This window comes from Gorilla gorilla, chromosome 12, assembly GCF_029281585.2.
Source record: "Gorilla gorilla gorilla isolate KB3781 chromosome 12, NHGRI_mGorGor1-v2.1_pri, whole genome shotgun sequence".
Classification (NCBI taxonomy): domain Eukaryota; kingdom Metazoa; phylum Chordata; class Mammalia; order Primates; family Hominidae; genus Gorilla; species Gorilla gorilla.
Window position 1 is genome coordinate 3,622,892 of NC_073236.2, and position 26,796 is coordinate 3,649,687.

A 26,796-nucleotide genomic window follows, 5' to 3' on the forward strand; every position below is an offset into this window, starting at 1 on the left:
ATATGAAAGTACAACATATATATATTATATACTGTACATAAAATATCAAATTTCACCAAATATGTATTATATACTCTACATAAAATATCAAAGTCCACCAATTATATATTATCTACTGTACATAAAATATCAAATTTCACCATATATATATTATATACTGTACAGAAAATATCAAATTTCACCAAATATATATTATATACTCTACATAAAATATCAAAGTCCACCAAATATATATTATCTACTGTACGTAAAATGTCAAGTTTCACAGAATATATGTTATATACTGTTCATTAAATATCAAATTTCATCAAATATATTATACACTGTACATGAAATATGAAATTACACCAAATATATATTATATACTGTACATAAAATATGAAAGTACAACATATATATATTATATACTGTACATAAAATATCAAATTTCACCAAATATGTATTATATACTCTACATAAAATATCAAATTCCACCAATTATATATTATCTACTGTACATAAAATATCAAATTTCACCATATATATATTATATACTGTACAGAAAATATCAAATTTCACCAAATATATATTATATACTCTACATAAAATATCAAAGTCCACCAAATATATATTATCTACTGTACGTAAAATGTCAAATTTCACAGAATATATGTTATATACTGTTCATTAAATATCAAATTTCATCAAATATATTATACACTGTACATGAAATATGAAATTACACCAAATATATATTATATACTGTACATAAAATATGAAAGTACACCAAATATATATTATATACTGTACATAAAATATCAAATTTCACCAAATATGTATTATATACTCCACATAAAATATCAAAGTCCACCAATTATATATTATCTACTGTACATAAAATATCAAATTTCACCAAATATATATTATATACTGTAGACAAAATACAAAAATACATAAAATATCAAAGTCCAAGAAATATATATTATCTACTGTACATAAAATGTCAAATTTCACCAAATATATATTATATCCTCTACATAAAAAATCAAAGTCGAAGAAATATATATTATCTACTGTACATATAATGTCAAATTTCACCAAATATATATTATATACTGTACATAAAATATCAAATTTCACCAAATATATATTATATACTCTACATAAAATATCAAAGTCCACCAATTATATATTATCTACTGTACATAAAATATCAAATTTCACCATATATATATTATATACTGTACAGAAAATATCAAATTTCACCAAATATATATTATGTACTCTACATAAAATATCAAAGTCCACCAAATATATATTATATACTGTACGTAAAATGTCAAATTTCACAGAATATATGTTATATACTGTTCATTAAATATCAAATTTCATCAAATATATTATACACTGTACATGAAATATGAAATTACACCAAATATATATTATATACTGTACATAAAATATGAAAGTACACCAAATATATATTATATACTGTACATAAAATATCAAATTTCACCAAATATGTATTATATACTCCACATAAAATATCAAAGTCCACCAATTATATATTATCTACTGTACATAAAATATCAAATTTCACCAAATATAAATTATATACTGTAGAGAAAATATCAAATTTCACCAAATATATATTATATACTCTACATAAAATATCAAAGTCCACCAAATATATATTATCTACTGTACGTAAAATGTCAAGTTTCACAGAATATATGTTATATACTGTTCATTAAATATCAAATTTCATCAAATATATTATACACTGTACATGAAATATGAAATTACACCAAATATATATTATATACTGTACATAAAATATGAAAGTACAACATATATATATTATATACTGTACATAAAATATCAAATTTCACCAAATATGTATTATATACTCTACATAAAATATCAAAGTCCACCAATTATATATTATCTACTGTACATAAAATATCAAATTTCACCATATATATATTATATACTGTACAGAAAATATCAAATTTCACCAAATATATATTATATACTCTACATAAAATATCAAAGTCCACCAAATATATATTATCTACTGTACGTAAAATGTCAAATTTCACAGAATATATGTTATATACTGTTCATTAAATATCAAATTTCATCAAATATATTATACACTGTACATGAAATATGAAATTACACCAAATATATATTATATACTGTACATAAAATATGAAAGTACACCAAATATATATTATATACTGTACATAAAATATCAAATTTCACCAAATATGTATTATATACTCCACATAAAATATCAAAGTCCACCAATTATATATTATCTACTGTACATAAAATATCAAATTTCACCAAATATAAATTATATACTGTAGAGAAAATATCAAATTTCACCAAATATATATTATATACTCTACATAAAATATCAAAGTCCACCAAATATATATTATCTACTGTACGTAAAATGTCAAGTTTCACAGAATATATGTTATATACTGTTCATTAAATATCAAATTTCATCAAATATATTATACACTGTACATGAAATATGAAATTACACCAAATATATATTATATACTGTACATAAAATATGAAAGTACAACATATATATATTATATACTGTACATAAAATATCAAATTTCACCAAATATGTATTATATACTCTACATAAAATATCAAAGTCCACCAAATATATATTATCTACTGTACATAAAATATCAAATTTCACCATATATATATTATATACTGTACAGAAAATATCAAATTTCACCAAATATATATTATATACTCTACATAAAATATCAAAGTCCACCAAATATATATTATCTACTGTACGTAAAATGTCAAATTTCACAGAATATATGTTATATACTGTTCATGAAATATCAAATTTCATCAAATATATTATACACTGTACATGAAATATGAAATTACACCAAATATATATTATATACTGTACATAAAATATCAAATTTCACCAAATATGTATTATATACTCCACATAAAATATCAAAGTCCACCAATTATATATTATCTACTGTACATAAAATATCAAATTTCACCAAATATATATTATATACTGTAGATAAAATATCAAATTTCACCAAATATATATTATATACTGTACATAAAATATCAAATTCCATCAAATATATTATATACTGTACATAAAATATGAAAGTACACCACATATATATTATATACTGTACATGAAATATCAAATTTCACCAAATATATATTATATACTCTACATAAAATATCAAATTCCACCAAATATATATTATCTACTGTACATAAAATATGAAAGTACGCCAAATATATATTATATACTTTATATAAAATATCAAATTTAACAATATATATTATATACTGTACATAAAATATCAAATTTCACCAGATATATATTATATACTGTACATAAAATATAAAATTTTGTCAAATATATTATATACAGTACATAAAATATGAAAGTACAGCAAATATATATTATATACTGTACATAAAATATCAAATTTCAACAAATATATATTATATCCTCTACATAAAATATAAAAGTCCAAGAAATATATATTATCTACTGTACATAAAATGTCAAATTTCACCAAATATATATTATATACTGTACATAAAATATCAAATTTCACCAAATATATATTATATACTCTACATAAAATATGAAAGTCCACCAAATATATATTATCTACTGTACATTAAATATCAAATTTCACAAAATATATGTTATATACTGTTCATGAAATATCAAATTTCATCAAATATATTATACACTGTACTTAAAATATGAAATTACACCAAATATATATTGTGTACTGTACATAAAATATGAAGGTACAACATATATATATTATATACTGTACATAAAATATCAAATTTCACCAAATATGTATTATATACTCTACATAAAATATGAAAGTCCACCAAATATATATTATCTACTGTACATTAAATATCAAATTTCACAAAATATATGTTATATACTGTTCATGAAATATCAAATTTCATCAAATATATTATACACTGTACTTAAAATATGAAATTACACCAAATATATATTGTATACTGTACATAAAATATGAAAGTACAACATATATATATTATATACTGTACATAAAATATCAAATTTCACCAAATATGTATTATATACTCTACATAAAATATGAAAGTCCACCAAATATATATTATCTACTGTACATTAAATATCAAATTTCACAAAATATATGTTATATACTGTTCATGAAATATCAAATTTCATCAAATATATTATACACTGTACATAAAATATGAAATTACACCAAATATATATTGTATACTGTACATAAAATATGAAAGTACAACATATATATATTATATACTGTACATAAAATATCAAATTTCACCAAATATGTATTATATACTCTACATAAAATATCAAAGTCCACCAATTATATATTATCTACTGTACATAAAATATCAAATTTCACCAAATATATGTTATATACTGTAGAGAAAATATCAAATTTCACCAAATATATATTATATACTCTACATAAAATATCAAAGTCCACCAAATATATATTATCTACTGTACGTCAAATGTCAAGTTTCACAGAATATATGTTATATACTGTTCATTAAATATCAAATTTCATCAAATATATTATACACTGTACATGAAATATGAAATTACACCAAATATATATTATATACTGTACATAAAATATGAAAGTACACCAAATATATATTATATACTGTACATAAAATATCAAATTTCACCAAATATGTATTATATACTCCACATAAAATATCAAAGTCCACCAATTATATATTATCTACTGTACATAAAATATCAAATTTCACCAAATATATATTATATACTGTAGATAAAATATCAAATTTCACCAAATATATATTATATACTGTACATAAAATATCAAATTCCATCAAATATATTATACACTGTACATAAAATATGAAAGTACACCACATATATATTATATACTGTACATAAAATATCAAATTTCACCAAATATATATTATATACTCTACATAAAATATCAAATTCCACCAAATATGTATTATCTACTGTACATAAAATATGAAAGTACGCCAAATATATATTATATACTGTATATAAAATATCAAATTTAACAATATATATTATATACTGTACATAAAATATCAAATTTCACCAGATATATATTATATACTGTACATAAAATATAAAATTTTATCAAATATATTATATACTGTACATAAAATATGAAAGTACAGCAAATATATATTATATACTGTACATAAAATATCAAATTTCAACAAATATATATTATATCCTCTACATAAAATACAAAAGTCCAAGAAATATATATTATCTACTGTACATAAAATGTCAAATTTCACCAAATATATATTATATACTGTACATAAAATATCAAATTTCACCAAATATATATTATATACTCTACATAAAATATGAAAGTCCACCAAATATATATTATCTACTGTACATTAAATATCAAATTTCACAAAATATATGTTATATACTGTTCATGAAATATCAAATTTCATCAAATATATTATACACTGTACATAAAATATGAAATTACACCAAATATATATTGTATACTGTACATAAAATATGAAAGTACAACATATATATATTATACACTGTACATAAAATATCAAATTTCACCAAATATGTATTATATACTCTACATAAAATATGAAAGTCCACCAAATATATATTATCTACTGTACATTAAATATCAAATTTCACAAAATATATGTTATATACTGTTCATGAAATATCAAATTTCATCAAATATATTATACACTGTACATAAAATATGAAATTACACCAAATATATATTGTATACTGTACATAAAATATGAAAGTACAACATATACATATTATATACTGTACATAAAATATCAAATTTCACCAAATATGTATTATATACTCTACATAAAATATCAAAGTCCACCAATTATATATTATCTACTGTACATAAAATATCAAATTTCACCAAATACATATTATATACTGTAGATACAATATCAAATTTCACCAAATATATATTATATACTGTACATAAAATATCAAATTTCATCAAATATATTATATACTGTACATAAAATATGAAAGTACACCAAATATATATAATATACTGTACATAAAATACCAAATTTCACTAAATATATATTATATACTGTACATAAAATGTCAAATTTCACCAAATATATATTATATACTGTACATAAAATATCAAATTTTATCAAATATATTATAAACTGTACATAAAATATGAAAGTACACCAGATATATATTATATACTGAACATAAAATATGCAAGTACACCAAATATATATTATATACTGTACATAAAATATCAAATTTCACCAAATATATATTATATACTCTACATAAAATATCAAATTCCACCAAATATATATTATCTACTGTACATAAAATATGAAAGTAGGCCAAATATATATTATATACTGTATATAAAATATCAAATTTAACAATATATATTATACATTGTACATAAAATATCAAATTTCACCAGATATATATTATATACTGTACATAAAATATTACATTTTATCAAATATATTATATACTGTACATAAAATATGAAAGTACAGCAAATATATATTATATACTGTACATAAAATATCAAATTTCAACAAATATATATTATATCCTCTACATAAAATATCAAAGTCCACGAAATATATATTATCTACTGTACATAAAATGTCAAATTTCACTAAATATATATTATATACTGTACATAAAATATCAAATTTCACCAAATATATATTATATACTCTACATAAAATATGAAAGTCCACCAAATATATATTATCTACTGTACATTAAATATCAAATTTCACAAAATATATGTTATATACTGTTCATGAAATATCAAATTTCATCAAATATATTATACACTGTACATAAAATATGAAATTACACCAAATATATATTGTATACTGTACATAAAATATGAAAGTACAACATATATATATTATATACTGTACGTATACTATCAAATTTCACCAAATATGTATTATATACTCTACATAAAATATCAAAGTCCACCAATAATATATTATCTAGTGTACATAAAATATCAAATTTCACCAAATATATATTATATACTGTAGATACAATATCAAATTTCACAAAATATATTTTATATACTGTACATAAAATATCAAATTTCATCAAATATATTATATACTGTACATAAAATATGAAAGTACACCAAATATATATAATATACTGTACATAAAATATCAAATTTCACCAAATATATATTATATACTGTACAGAAAATATCAAATTTCCCCAAATATGAAAGTCCGCCAAATATATATTATCTACTGTACATAAAATATCAAATTTCACCAAATATATATTATATACTGTACAGAAAATATCAAATTTCACCAAATATATATTATATACTCTACATAAAATATCAAAGTCCACCAAATATATATTATCTACTGTGCGTAAAATGTCAAATTTCACAGAATAAATGTTATATACTGTTCATTAAATATCAAATTTCATCAAATATATTAAACACTGTACATGAAATATGAAATTACACCAAATACATATTATATACTGTACATAAAATATGAAAGTACACCAAATATATATTATATACTGTACATAAAATATCAAATTTCACCAAATATGTATTATATACTCCACATAAAATATCAAAGTCCACCAATTATATATTATCTACTGTACATAAAATATCAAATTTCACCAAATATATATTATATACTGTAGATAAAATATCAAATTTCACCAAATATATATTATATACTGTACATAAAATATCAAATTCCATCAAATATATTATATACTGTACATAAAATATGAAAGTACACCACATATATATTATATACTGTACATGAAATATCAAATTTCACCAAATATATATTATATACTCTACATAAAATATCAAATTCCACCAAATATATATTATCTACTGTACATAAAATATGAAAGTACGCCAAATATATATTATATACTGTATATAAAATATCAAATTTAACAATATATATTATATACTGTACATAAAATATCAAATTTCACCAGATATATATTATATACTGTACATAAAATATAAAATTTTGTCAAATATATTATATACAGTACATAAAATATGAAAGTACAGCAAATATATATTATATACTGTACATAAAATATCAAATTTCAACAAATATATATTATATCCTCTACATAAAATATAAAAGTCCAAGAAATATATATTATCTACTGTACATAAAATGTCAAATTTCACCAAATATATATTATATACTGTACATAAAATATCAAATTTCACCAAATATATATTATATACTCTACATAAAATATGAAAGTCCACCAAATATATATTATCTACTGTACATTAAATATCAAATTTCACAAAATATATGTTATATACTGTTCATGAAATATCAAATTTCATCAAATATATTATACACTGTACTTAAAATATGAAATTACACCAAATATATATTGTATACTGTACATAAAATATGAAAGTACAACATATATATATTATATACTGTACATAAAATATCAAATTTCACCAAATATGTATTATATACTCTACATAAAATATGAAAGTCCACCAAATATATATTATCTACTGTAGATTAAATATCAAATTTCACAAAATATCTGTTATATACTGTTCATGAAATATCAAATTTCATCAAATATATTATACACTGTACATAAAATATGAAATTACACCAAATATATATTGTATACTGTACATAAAATATGAAAGTACAACATATATATATTATATACTGTACATAAAATATCAAATTTCACCAAATATGTATTATATACTCTACATAAAATATCAAAGTCCACCAATAATATATTATCTAGTGTACATAAAATATCAAATTTCACCAAATATATATTATATACTGTAGATACAATATCAAATTTCACAAAATATATTTTATATACTGTACATAAAATATCATATTTCATCAAATATATTATATACTGTACATAAAATATGAAAGTACACCAAATATATATAATATACTCTACATAAAATATCAAATTTCACCAAATATATATTATATACTGTACAGAAAATATCAAATTTCACCAAATATGAAAGTCCGCCAAATATATATTATCTACTGTACATAAAATATCAAATTTCACCTAATATATATTATATACTGTACAGAAAATATCAAATTTCACCAAATATATATTATATACTCTACATAAAATATGAAAGTCCACCAAATATATATTATCTACTGTACGTAAAATGTCAAATTTCACAGAATATATGTTATATACTGTTCATTAAATATCAAATTTCATCAAATATATTAAACACTGTACATGAAATATGAAATTACACCAAATACATATTATATACTGTACATAAAATATGAAAGTACACCAAATATATATTATATACTGTACATAAAAAATCAAATTTCACCAAATATGTATTATATACTCCACATAAAATATCAAAGTCCACCAGTTATATATTATCTACTGTACATTAAATATCAAATTTCACAAAATATATGTTATATACTGTTCATGAAATATCAAATTTCATCAAATATATTATACACTGTACATAAAATATGAAATTACACCAAATATATATTGTATACTGTACATAAAATATGAAAGTACAACATATATATATTATATACTGTACATAAAATATCAAATTTCACCAAATATGTATTATATACTCTACATAAAATATGAAAGTCCACCAAATATATATTATCTAGTGTACATTAAATATCAAATTTCACAAAATATATGTTATATACTGTTCATGAAATATCAAATTTCATCAAATATATTATACACTGTACATAAAATATGAAATTACACCAAATATATATTGTATACTGTACATAAAATATGAAAGTACACCAAATATATATTATATACTGTACATAAAATATCAAATTTCACCAAATATGTATTACATACTCCACATAAAATATCAAAGTCCACCAATTATATATTATCTACTGTACATTAAATATCAAATTTCACAAAATATATGTTATATACTGTTCATGAAATATCAAATTTCATCAAATATATTATACACTGTACATGAAATATGAAATTACACCAAATATATATTATATACTGTACATAAAATATGAAAGTACACCAAATATATATTATATACTGTACATAAAATATCAAATTTCACCAAATATGTATTATATACTCCACATAAAATATCAAAGTCCACCAATTATATATTATCTACTGTACACAAAATATCAAATTTCACCAAATATATAATATATACTGTAGATAAAATATCAAATTTCACCAAATATATATTATATACTGTACATAAAATATCAAATTCCATCAAATATATTATATACTGTACATAAAATATGAAAGTACACCACATATATATTATATACTGTACATAAAATATCAAATTTCACCAAATATATATTATATACTCTACATAAAATATCAAATTCCACCAAATATGTATTATCTACTGTACATAAAATATGACAGTACGTCAAATATATATTATATACTGTATACAAAATATCAAATTTAACAATATATATTATATACTGTACATAAAATATCAAATTTCACCAGATATATATTATATACTGTACATAAAATACCAAATTTTATCAAATATATTATATACTGTACATAAAATATGAAAGTACAGCAAATATATATTATATACTGTACATAAAATATCAAATTTCAACAAATATATATTATATCCTCTACATAAAATATCAAAGTCCAAGAAATATATATTATCTACTGTACATAAAATGTCAAATTTCACCAAATATATATTATATACTGTACATAAAATATCAAATTTCACCAAATATATATTATATACTCTACACAAAATATGAAAGTCCACCAGATATATATTATCTACTGTACATTAAATATCAAATTTCACAAAATATATGTTATATACTGTTCATGAAATATCAAATTTCATCAAATATATTATACACTGTTCATGAAATATTAAATTACACCAAATATATATTATATACTGTACATAAAATATGAAAGTACAGCAAATATATATTATATACTGTACATAAAATATGAAATTTCACCAAATATGTGTTACATACTCCACATAAAATATCAAAGTCCACCAATTATATATTATCTACTGTACATTAAATATCAAATTTCACAAAATATATGTTATATACTGTTCATGAAATATCAAATTTCATCAAATATATTATACACTGGACATAAAATATGAAATTACACCAAATATATATTGTATACTGTACATAAAATATGAAAGTACAACATATATATATTATATACTGTACATAAAATATCAAATTTCACCAAATATGTATTATATACTCTACATAAAATATGAAAGTCCACCAAATATATATTATCTAGTGTACATTAAATATCAAATTTCACAAAATATATGTTATATACTGTTCATGAAATATCAAATTTCATCAAATATATTATACACTGTACATAAAATATGAAATTACACCAAATATATATTGTATACTGTACATAAAATATGAAAGTACAATATATATATATTATATACTGTACATAAAATATCAAATTTCACCAAATATGTATTATATACTGTACATAAAATACCAAATTTCACTAAATATATATTATATACTGTACATAAATTATCAAATTTCACCAAATATATATTATATACTGTACAGAAAATATCAAATTTCACCAAATATATATTATATACTCTACATAAAATATCAAAGTCCACCAAATATATATTATCTACTGTACGTAAAATGTCAAATTTCACAGAATATATGTTATATAATGTTCATTAAATATCAAATTTCATCAAATATATTATACACTGTACATGAAATATGAAATTACACCAGATATATATTATATACTGTACATAAAATATGAAAGTACACCAAATATATATTATATACTGTACATAAAATATCAAATTTCACCAAATATGTATTATATACTCCACATAAAATATCAAAGTCCACCAATTATATATTATCTACTGTACATAAAATATCAAATTTCACCAAATATATATTATATACTGTAGATAAAATATCAAATTTCACCAAATATATATTATATACTGTACATAAAATATCAAATTCCATCAAATATATTATATACTGTACATAAAATATGAAAGTACACCACATATATATTATATACTGTACATAAAATATCAAATTTCACCCAATATATATTATATACTCTACATAAAATATCAAATTCCACCAAATATGTATTATCTACTGTACATAAAATATGAAAGTACGCCAAATATATATTATATACTGTATATAAAATATCAAATTTAACAATATATATTATATACTGTACATGAAATATCAAATTTCACCAGATATATATTATATACTGTACATAAAATACCAAATTTTATCAAATATATTATATACTGTACATAAAATATGAAAGTACAGCAAATATATATTATATACTGTACATAAAATATCAAATTTCAACAAATATATATTATATCCTCTACATAAAATATCAAAGTCCAAGAAATATATATTATCTACTGTACATAAAACGTCAAATTTCACCAAATATATATTATATACTGTACATAAAATATCAAATTTCACCAAATATATATTATATACTCTACATAAAATATGAAAGTCCACCAAATATATATTATCTACTGTACATTAAATATCAAATTTCACAAAATATATGTTATATACTGTTCATGAAATATCAAATTTCATCAAATATGTTATACACTGTACATAAAATATGAAATTACACCAAATATATATTGTATACTGTACATAAAATATGAAAGTACAACATATATATATTATATACTGTACATAAAATATCAAATTTCACCAAATATGTATTATATACTCTACATAAAATATCAAAGTCCACCAATTATATATTATCTACTGTACACAAAATATCAAATTTCACCAAATATATATTATATACTGTAGATACAATATCAAATTTCACAAAATATATATTATATACTGTACATAAAATAACAAATTTCATCAAATATATTATATACTGTACATAAAATATGAAAGTACACCAAATATATATAATATACTGTACATAAAATACCAAATTTCACTAAATATATATTATATACTGTACATAAAATATCAAATTTCACCAAATATATATTATATACTGTACATAAAATATCAAATTTTATCAAATATATTATATACTGTACATAAAATATATAAGTACAGCAAATATATATTATATACTGTACATAAAATATCAAATTTCATCAAATATATATTATATACTCTAAATAAAATATGAAAGTCCGCCAAATATATATTATCTACTGTACATAAAATATCAAATTTCACCAAATATATATTATATACTCTACATAAAATATCAAAGTCCACCAAATATATATTATCTATTGTACGTCAAATGTCAAATTTCACAGAATATATGTTGTATACTGTTCATTAAATATCAAATTTCATCAAATATATTATACACTGTACATGAAATATGAAATTACACCAAATATATATTATATACTGTACATAAAATATGAAAGTTCACCAAATATATATTATATACTGTACATAAAATATCAAATTTCAACAAATATATATTATATCCTCTACATAAAATATCAAAGTCCAAGAAATATATATTATCTACTGTACATAAAATGTCAAATTTAACCAAATATATATTATATACTGTACATAAAATATCAAATATCACCAAATATATATTATATACTCTACATAAAATATGAAAGTCCACCAAATATATATTATCTACTGTACATTAAATATCAAATTTCAAAAAATATATGTTATATACTGTTCATGAAATATCAAATTTCATCAAATATGTTATACACTGTACATAAAATATGAAATTACACCAAATATATATTGTATACTGTACATAAAATATGTAAGTACAACATATATATATTATATACTGTACATAAAATATCAAATTTCACCAAATATGTATTATATACTCTACATAAAATATCAAAGTCCACCAATTATATATTATCTACTGTACATAAAATATCAAATTTCACCAAATATATATTATATACTGTAGATACAATATCAAATTTCACAAAATATACGTTATATACTGTCCATAAAATATCAAATATCATCAAATATATTATATACTGTACATAAAATATGAAAGTACACCAAATATATATAATATACTGTACATAAAATACCAAATTTCACTAAATATATATTATATACTGTACATAAAATATCAAATTTCACCAAATATATATTATATACTGTACATAAAATATCAAATTTTATCAAATATATTATATACTGTACATAAAATATATAAGTACAGCAAATATATATTATATACTGTACATAAAATATCAAATTTCATCAAATATATATTATATACTCTACATAAAATATGAAAGTCGGCCAAATATATATTATCTACTGTACATAAAATATCAAATTTCACCAAATATATATTATATACTCTACATAAAATATCAAAGTCCACCAAATATATATTATCTACTGTACGTAAAATGTCAAATTTCACAAAATATATGTTATATACTGTTCATGAAATATCAAATTTCATCAAATATATTATACTCTGTTCATGAAATATGAAATTACACCAAATATATATTATATACTGTACATAAAATATGAAAGTACACCAAATATATATTATATACTGTACATAAAATATCAAATTTCACCAAATATGTATTACATACTCCACATAAAATATCAAAGTCCACGAATTATATATTATCTACTGTACATAAAATACCAAATTTCACTAAATATATATTATATACTGTACATAAAATATCAAATTTCACCAAATATATATTATATACTGTACATAAAATATCAAATTTTATCAAATATATTATATACTGTACATAAAATATATAAGTACAGCAAATATATATTATATACTGTACATAAAATATCAAATTTCACCAAATATGTATTACATACTCCACATAAAATATCAAAGTCCACCAATTATATATTATCTACTGTACATTAAATATCAAATTTCACAAAATATATGTTTTATACTGTTCATGAAATATCAAATTTCGTCAAATATATTATACACTGTACATAAAATATGAAATTACACCAAATATATATTGTATACTGTACATAAAATATGAAAGTACAACAAATATATATTATATACTGTACATAAAATATCAAATTTCACCAAATATTTATTATATACTGTACATAAAATACCAAATTTCACTAAATATATAATATATACTGTACATAAAATATCAAATTTCACCAAATATATATTATATACTGTACAGAAAATATCAAATTTCACCAAATATATATTATATACTCTACATAAAATATCAAAGTCCACCAAATATATATTATCTACTGTACGTAAAATGTCAAATTTCACAGAATATATGTTATATACTGTTCATGAAATATCAAATTTCATCAAATATATTATACACTGTACATGAAATATGAAATTACACAAAATATATATTATATACTGTACATAAAATATGAAAGTACACCAAATATATATTATATACTGTACATAAAATATCAAATTTCACCAAATATGTATTATATTCTCCACATAAAATATCAAAGTCCACCAATTATATATTATCTACTGTACATAAAATATCAAATTTCACCAAATATATATTATATACTGTAGACAAAATATCAAATTTCACCAAATATATATTATATACTGTACATAAAATATCAAATTCCATCAAATATATTATATACTGTACATAAAATATGAAAGTACACCACATATATATTATATACTGTACATAAAATATCAAATTTCACCAAATATATATTATATACTCTACATAAAATACCAAATTCCACCAAATATGTATTATCTACTGTACATAAAATATGAAAGTACGCCAAATATATATTATATACTGTATATAAAATATCAAATTTAACAATATATATTATATACTGCACATAAAATATCAAATTTCACCAGATATATATTATATACTGTACATAAAATACCAAATTTTATCAAACATATTATATACTGTACATAAAATATGAAAATACAGCAAATATATATTATATACTGTACATAAAATATCAAATTTCAACAAATATATATTATATCCTCTACATGAAATATCAAAGTCCAAGAAATATATATTATCTACTGTACATAAAATGTCAAATTTCACCAAATATATATTATATACTGTACATAAAATATCAAATATCTCCAAATATATATTATATAGTCTACATAAAATATGAAAGTCCACCAAATATATATTATCTACTGTACATTAAATAGCAAATTTCACAAAATATATGTTATATACCATTCATGAAATATCAAATTTCATCAAATATGTTATACACTGTACATAAAATATGAAATTACACCAAATATATATTGTATACTGTACATAAAATATGAAAGTACAACATATATATATTATATACTCTACATAAAATACCAAATTTCACCAAATATGTATTACATACTCTACATAAAATATCAAAGTCCACCAATTATATATTATCTACTGTACATAAAATATCAAATTTCACCAAATATATATTATATACTGTAGATACAATATCAAATTTCACAAAATATATATTATATACTGTACATAAAATATCAAATTTCATCAAATATATTATATACTCTACATAAAATATGAAAGTACACCAAATATATATAATATACTGTACATAAAATACCAAATTTCACTAAATATGTATTACATACTCTACATAAAATATCAAAGTCCACCAATTATATATTATCTACTGTACATAAAATATCAAATTTCACCAAATATATATTATATACTGTACATAAAATATCAAATTTTATCAAATATATTATACACTGTACATAAAATATATAAGTACAGCCAATATATATTATATACTGTACATAAAATATCAAATTTCATCAAATATATATTATATACTCTACATAAAATATGAATTCCGCCAAATATATATTATCTAGTGTTCATAAAATATCAAATTTCACCAAATATATATTATACACTGTACAGAAAATATCAAATTTCACCAAACATATATTATATACTCTACATATAATATCAAAGTCCACCAAATATATATTATCTACTGTACGTAAAATGTCAAATTTCACAAAAAATATGTTATATGCGGTTCATTAAATATCAAATTTCATCAAATATATTATTCACTGTACATGAAATATGAAATTACACCAAATATATATTATGTACTGTACATAAAATATGAAAGTACACCAAATATATATTATATACTGTACATAAAATATCAAATTTCACCAAATCTGTATTATGTACTCTACATAAAATATCATAGTCCACCAATTATATATTATCTACTGTACATAAAATATCAAATTTCACCAAATATATATTATATACTGTAGATAAAATATCAAATTTCAACAAATATATATTATATACTGGAGATAAAATATCAAATTTCACCAAATATATATATTTATACAGTACATAAAATATCAAATTCCATCAAATATATTATATACTGTACATAAAATATGAAAGTACACCAAATATATAAAATATACTGTACATGAAATATGAAAGTACACCACAGATATATTATATACTGTACATAAAATATCAAATTTCACCAAATATATATTATATACTCTACATAAAATATCAAATTCCACCAAATATATATTATCTACTATTCATAAAATATGAAAGTACGCCAAATATATATTATATACTGTACATAAAATATCAAATTTCAACAAATATATGTTATATCCTCTACATAAGATATCAAATTGCACGAAATATATATTATCTACTGTACATAAAATACCAAATTTCAACAAATATATATTATATACTGTATATAAAATATCAAATTTAACCAAATATATATTATATACTCTACATAAAATATGAAAGTCCACCAAATATATTTTATCTACTGTACATTAAATATCAAATTTCACAAAATATCTGTTATATACTGTTCATGAAATATCAAATTTCATCAAATATATTATACACTGTACATAAAATATGAAATTACACGAAATATATATTGTATACTGTACATAAAATATGAAAGTACAACATATATATATTATATACTGTACATAAAATATCAAACTTCACCAAATATGTATTATATACTCTACATAAAATATCAAATCCACCAATTATATATTATCTACTGTACATAAAATATCAAATTCCACCAAATATATATTATATACTGTAGATACAATATCAAATTTCACAAAATATATATTATATACTGTTCATAAAATATCAAATTTCATCAAATATATTATATACTGTACATAAAATATGAAAGTACTCCAAATATATATAATATACTGTACATAAAGTACCAAATTTCACTAAATATATATTATACACTGTACATAAAATATCAAATTTCACCAAATATATATTATATACTGTACATAAAATATCAAATTTTATCAAATATATTATATACTGTACATAAAATATATAAGTACAGCAAATATATGTTATATACTGTACATAAAATATCAAATTTCATCAAATATATATTATATACTCTACATAAAATATGAAAGTCCGCCAAATATATATTATCTACTGTACATAAAATATCAAATTTCACAAAATATATATTATACACTGTACAGAAAATATCAAATTTCAACAAATATATATTATATACTCTACATAAAATATCAAAGTCCACCAAATATATATTATCTACTGTACGTAGAATGTCAAATTTCACAAAATATATGTTATATACTGTTCATGAAATATCAAATTTCATCAAATATATTATACACTGTACATGAAATATGAAATTACACCAAATATATATTATATACTGTACATAAAATATGAAAGTACACCAAATATATATTATATACTGTACATAAAAGATCAAATTTCACCAAAGATGTATTATATACTCCACATAAAATATCAAAGTCCACCAATTATATATTATCTACTGTACATAAAATATCAAATTTCACCAAATATATATTATCTACTGTACATAAAATATCAAATTTCACCAAATATATATTATGTACTGTACATAAAATATCAAATTTCATCAAATATTTATATAGTGTAAATAAAATATGAAAGTACACCAAATATATATTATATACTGTACATAAAATATGAAAGTACACCACATATATATTATATACTGTACATAAAATATGAAATTTCACCAAATATATATTATATACTCTACATAAAATATCAAATTCCACCAAATATATATTATCTACTGTACATAAAATATGAAATTACGCCAAATATATATTATATACGGTATATAAAATATCAAATTTAACAATATATATTATATACTGTACATAAAATATCAAATTTCACCAGATATATATTATATACTATACATAAAATATCAAATGTTATCAAATATATTATATACAGTACATAAAATATGAAAGTACAGCAAATATATATTATATACTGTACAGAAAATATCAAATTTCACCAGGTATATATTATATACTGTACATAAAATATCAAATTTTATCAAATATATTATATACTGTACATAAAATATGAAAGTACAGCAAATATATATTATATACTGTACATAAAATATCAAATTTCAACAAATATATATTATATCCTCTACATAAAATATCAAAGTCCAAGAAATATATATTATCTACTGTACATAAAATGTCAAATTTCACCAAATATATATTATATACTGTACATAAAATATCAAATTTCACCAAATATATATTATATACTCTACATAAAATATGAAAGTCCACCAAATATATATTATCTACTGTACATTAAATATCAAATTTCACAAAATATATGTTATATACTGTTCATGAAATATCAAATTTCATCAAATATATTATACACTGTTCATGAAATATGAAATTACACCAAATATATATTATATACAGTACATAAAATATGAAAGTACACCAAATATATATTATATACTGTACATAAAATATCAAATTTCACCAAATATGTATTACATACTCCACATAAAATATCAAAGTCCACCAATTATATATTATCTACTGTACATTAAATATCAAATTTCACAAAATATATGTTATATACTGTTCATGAAATATCAAATTTCATCAAATATATTATACACTGTACATAAAATATGAAATTACACCAAATATATATTGTATACTGTACATAAAATATGAAAGTACAACATATATATATTATATACTGTACATAAAATATCAAATTTCACCAAATATGTATTATATACTCTACATAAAGTATGAAAGTCCACCAAATATATATTATCTAGTGTACATTAAATATCAAATTTCACAAAATATATGTTATATACTGTTCATGAAATATCAAATTTCATCAAATATATTATACACTGTACATAAAATATGAAATTACACCAAATATATATTGTATACTGTACATAAAATATGAAAGTACAACATATATATATTATATACTGTACATAAAATATCAAATTTCACCAAATATGCATTATATACTCTACATAAAATATCAAAGTCCACCAATTATATATTATCTACTGTACATAAAATATCAAATTTCACCATATATATATTATATACTGTACAGAAAATATCAAATTTCACCAAATATATATTATATACTCTACATAAAATATCAAAGTCCACCAAATATATATTATCTACTGTACGTAAAATGTCAAATTTCACAGAATATATGTTATATACTGTTCATGAAATATCAAATTTCATCAAATATATTATACACTGTACATAAAATATGAAATTACACCAAATATATATTGTATACTGTACATAAAATATGAAAGTACAACATATATATATTATATACTGTACATAAAATATCAAATTTCACCAAATATGTATTATATTCTCTACATAAAATATCAAAGTCCACCAATTATATATTATCTACTGTACATAAAATATCATATTTCACCATATATATATTATATACTGTACAGAAAATATCAAATTTCACCAAATATATATTATATACTCTACATAAAATATCAAAGTCCACCAAATATATATTATCTACTGTACGTAAAATGTCAAATTTCACAGAATATATGTTATATACTGTTCATTAAATATCAAATTTCATCAAATATATATTATATACTCTACATAAAATATGAAAGTCCACCAAATATATATTATCTACTGTACATTAAATATCAAATTTCTCAAAATATATGTTATATACTGTTCATGAAATATCAAATTTCATCAAATATATTATACACTGTACATGAAATATGAAATTACACCAAATATATATTATATACTGTACATAAAATATGAAAGTACACCAAATATATATTATATACTGTACATAAAATATCAAATTTCACCAAATATATATTATATACTCCACATAAAATATCAAAGTCCACCAATTATATATTATCTACTGTACATAAAATATAAAATTTCACCAAATATATATTATATACTGTAGATAAAATATCAAATTTCACCAAATATATATTATATACTGTACATAAAATATCAAATTCCATCAAATATATTATATACTGTACATAAAATATGAAAGTACACCACATATATATTATATACTGTACATAAAATATCAAATTTCACCAAATATATATTATATACTCTACATAAAATATCAAATTCCACCAAATATGTATTATCTACTGTACATAAAATATGAAAGTACGCCAAATATATATTATATACTGTATATAAAATATCAAATTTAACAATATATATTATATACTGTACATAAAATATCAAATTTCACGAGATATATATTATATACTGTACATAAAATACCAAATTTTATCAAATATATTATATACTGTACATAAAATATGAAAGTACAGCAAATATATATTATATACTGTACATAAAATATCAAATTTCAACAAATATATATTATATCCTCTACATAAAATATCAAAGTCCAAGAAATATATATTATCTACTGTACATAAAATGTCAAATTTCACCAAATATATATTATATACTGTACATAAAATATCAAATTTCACCAAATATATATTATATACTCTACACAAAATATGAAAGTCCACCAAATATATATTATCTACTGTTCATTAAATATCAAATTTCACAAAATATATGTTTTATACTGTTCATGAAATATCAAATTTCATCAAATATATTATACACTGTTCATGAAATATGAAATTACACCAAATATATATTATATACTGTACATAAAATATGAAAGTACACCAAATATATATTATATACTGTACATAAAATATCAATTTTCACCAAATATGTGTTACATACTCCACATAAAATATCAAAGTCCACCAATTATATATTATCTACTGTACATTAAATATCAAATTTCACAAAATATATGTTATATACTGTTCATGAAATATCAAATTTCATCAAATATATTATACACTGTACATAAAATATGAAATTACACCAAATATATATTGTATACTGTACATAAAATATGAAATTACAACATATATATATTATATACTGTACATAAAATATCAAATTTCACCAAATATGTATTATATACTCTACATAAAATATCAAAGTCCACCAAATATATATTATCTAGTGTACATTAAATATCAAATTTCACAAAATATATGTTATATACTGTTCATGAAATATCAAATTTCATCAAATATATTATACACTGTACATAAAATATGAAATTACACCAAATATATATTGTTTACTGTACATAAAATATGAAAGTACAACATATATATATTATATACTGTACATAAAATATCAAATTTCACCAAATATGTATTATATACTCTACATAAAATATCAAAGTCCACCAATTATATATTATCTACTGTACATAAAATATCAAATTTCACCATATATATATTATATACTGTACAGAAAATATCAAATTTCACCAAATATATATTATGTACTCTACATAAAATATCAAAGTCCACCAAATCTATATTATCTACTGTACGTAAAATGTCAAATTTCACAAAATATATGTCATATACTGTTCATGAAATATCAAATTTCATCAAATATATTATACACTGTTTATGAAATATGAAATTACACCAAATATATATTATATACTGTACATAAAATATGAAAGTACACCAAATATATATTATATACTGTACATAAAATATCAAATTTCACCAAATATGTATTACATACTCCACATAAAATATCAAAGTCCACCAATTATATATTATCTACTGTACATTAAATATCAAATTTCACAAAATATATGTTATATACTGTTCATGAAATATCAAATTTCATCAAATATATTATACACTGTACATAAAATATGAAATTACACCAAATATATATTGTATACTGTACATAAAATATGAAAGTACAACATATATATATTATATACTGTACATAAAATATCAAATTTCACCAAATATGTATTATATACTCTACATAAAATATAAAAGTCCACCAAATATATATTATCTAGTGTACATTAAATATCAAATTTCACAAAATATATGTTATATACTGTTCATGAAATATCAAATTTCATCAAATATATTATACACTGTACATAAAATATGAAATTACACCAAATATATATTGTATACTGTACATAAAATATGAAAGTACGCCAAATATATATTATATACTGTACATAAAATATCAAATTTCACCAAATATGTATTATATACTCCACATAAAATATCAAAGTCCACCAATTATATATTATCTACTGTACATAAAATATCAAATTTCACCATATATATATTATATACTGTACAGAAAATATCAAATTTCACCAAATATATATTATATACTCTACATAAAATATCAAAGTCCACCAAATATATATTATCTACTGTACGTAAAATGTCAAATTTCACAGAATATATGTTATATACTGTTCATTAAATATCAAATTTCATCAAATATATATTATATACTCTACATAAAATATGAAAGTCCACCAAATATATATTATCTACTGTACATTAAATATCAAATTTCACAAAATACATGTTATATACTGTTCATGAAATATCAAATTTCATCAAATATATTATACACTGTACTTAAAATATGAAATTACACCAAATATATATTGTATACTGTACATAAAATATGAAAGTACAACATATATATATTATATACTGTACATAAAATATCAAATTTCACCAAATATGTATTATATACTCTACATAAAATATGAAAGTCCACCAAATATATATTATCTACTGTACATTAAATATCAAATTTCACAAAATATATGTTATATACTGTTCATGAAATATCAAATTTCATCAAATATATTATACACTGTACATAAAATATGAAATTACACCAAATATATATTGTATACTGTACATAAAATATGAAAGTACAACATATATATATTATATACTGTACATAAAATATCAAATTTCACCAAATATGTATTATATACTCTACATAAAATATCAAAGTCCACCAATTATATATTATCTACTGTACATAAAATATCAAATTTCACCAAATATAAATTATATACTGTAGAGAAAATATCAAATTTCACCAAATATATATTATATACTCTACATAAAATATCAAAGTCCACCAAATATATATTATCTACTGTACATAAAATGTCAAGTTTCACAGAATATATGTTATATACTGTTCATTAAATATCAAATTTCATCAAATATATTATACACTGTACATGAAATATGAAATTACACCAAATATATATTATATACTGTACATAAAATATGAAAGTACAACATATATATATTATATACTGTACATAAAATATCAAATTTCACCAAATATGTATTATATACTCTACATAAAATATCAAAGTCCACCAATTATATATTATCTACTGTACATAAAATATCAAATTTCACCATATATATATTATATACTGTACAGAAAATATCAAATTTCACCAAATATATATTATATACTCTACATAAAATATCTAAGTCCACCAAATATATATTATCTACTGTACGTAAAATGTCATATTTCACAGAATATATGTTATATACTGTTCATTAAATATCAAATTTCATCAAATATATTATACACTGTACATGAAATATGAAATTACACCAAATATATATTATATACTGTACATAAAATATGAAAGTACACCAAATATATATTATATACTGTACATAAAATATCAAATTTCACCAAATATGTATTATATACTCCACATAAAATATCAAAGTCCACCAATTATATATTATCTACTGTACATAAAATATAAAATTTCACCAAATATATATTATATACTGTAGATAAAATATCAAATTTCATCAAATATATATTATATACTGTACATAAAATATCAAATTTCACCAAATATATATTATATACTCCACATAAAATATGAAAGTCCACCAAATATATATTATCTACTGTACATTAAATATCAAATTTCACAAAATATATGTTATATACTGTTCATGAAATATCAAATTTCATCAAATATATTATACACTGTTCATGAAATATGAAATTACACCAAATATATATTATATACTGTACATAAAATATGAAAGTACACCAAATATATATTATATACTGTATATAAAATATCACATTTCACCAAATATGTATTACATACTCCACATAAAATATCAAAGTCCACCAATTATATATTATCTACTGTACATTAAATATCAAATTTCACAAAATATATGTTATATACTGTTCATGAAATATCAAATTTCATCAAATATATTATACACTGTACATAAAATATGAAATTACACCACATATATATTGTATACTGTACATAAAATATGAAAGTACAACATATATATATTATATACTGTACATAAAATATCAAATTTCACCAAATATGTATTATATACTCTACATAAAGTATGAAAGTCCACCAAATATATATTATCTAGTGTACATTAAATATCAAATTTCACAAAATATATGTTATATACTGTTCATGAAATATCAAATTTCATCAAATATATTATACACTGTACATAAAATATGAAATTACACCAAATATATATTGTATACTGTACATAAAATATGAAAGTACAACATATATATATTATATACTGTACATAAAATATCAAATTTCACCAAATATGTATTATATACTCTACATAAAATATAAAAGTCCACCAAATATATATTATCTAGTGTACATTAAATATCAAATTTCACAAAATATATGTTATATACTGTTCATGAAATATCAAATTTCATCAAATATATTATACACTGTACATAAAATATGAAATTACACCAAATATATATTGTATACTGTACATAAAATATGAAAGTACGCCAAATATATATTATATACTGTACATAAAATATCAAATTTCACCAAATATGTATTATATACTCCACATAAAATATCAAAGTCCACCAATTATATATTATCTACTGTACATAAAATATCAAATTTCACCATATATATATTATATACTGTACAGAAAATATCAAATTTCACCAAATATATATTATATACTCTACATAAAATATCAAAGTCCACCAAATATATATTATCTACTGTACGTAAAATGTCAAATTTCACAGAATATATGTTATATACTGTTCATTAAATATCAAATTTCATCAAATATATATTATATACTCTACATAAAATATGAAAGTCCACC